The sequence below is a fragment of the Tasmannia lanceolata genome, unplaced genomic scaffold, assembly GCF_043159265.1.
Source record: "Tasmannia lanceolata isolate RefF3 unplaced genomic scaffold, GAP_Taslan_0.1 ptg000064l, whole genome shotgun sequence".
Lineage (NCBI taxonomy): Eukaryota > Viridiplantae > Streptophyta > Magnoliopsida > Canellales > Winteraceae > Tasmannia > Tasmannia lanceolata.
In genome coordinates, this window is record NW_027518741.1 from 546,733 (window position 1) to 547,500 (window position 768).

The window sequence follows — 768 nt, forward strand, 5'->3', positions numbered from 1 at the left end:
GTCTATCCGGGCATACGCGTTCATACCGGGGCGTAACGGGCCTATCGGGGCATACTTGGGCATATCCGGGCAAAAAATGCCCAAAACTTGCGCAACCTTGGCAACCGTGGTCCATTCCTCTCTATATGCCTAGCCTTGCCAACCGTGGTCCATTCCTCACTATATGCCATGGCCTTGTGCCCATGGTCTTCCCAAGACAGCGTCCAAGGCCCCCGGAAGGCCAAGGGAGCCCAACCCAGCAATGCCCTGCTATGGCAAGCCAAGGCCAAGCATTCCGGTGCCTATCCGGGCAAAAATGCGATTCCTCTCTATATGCCTAGCCTTGGCAACCGTGGTCCATTCCCCACCATATGCCATGGCCTTGTGCCCATGGTCTTCCCAAGACAGTGTCCAAGGCGCCCGGAAGGCCAAGGGAGCCCAACCCAGCAATGCCCTGCTTTGGCAAGCCAAGGCCAAGCATTCCGGTGCCTAACCTTGGCAACCGTGGTCCTTTCCTCACCATATGCCATGGCCTTGTGCCCATGGTCTTCGCAAGACATCGTCCAAGGCGCCCAAAAGGCCAAGGGAGCCCAACCCAGCAATGCCCTGCTAGGGCAAGCCAAGGCCAAGCATTCCGGTGCCTAACCTTGGCAACCGTGGTCCTTTCCTCACCATATGCCATGGCCTTGTGCCCATGGTCTTCGCAAGACATCGTCCAAGGCGCCCAAAAGGCCAAGGGAGCCCAACCCAGCAATGCCTTGCTAGGACAAGCCAAGGCCAAGCATTCCG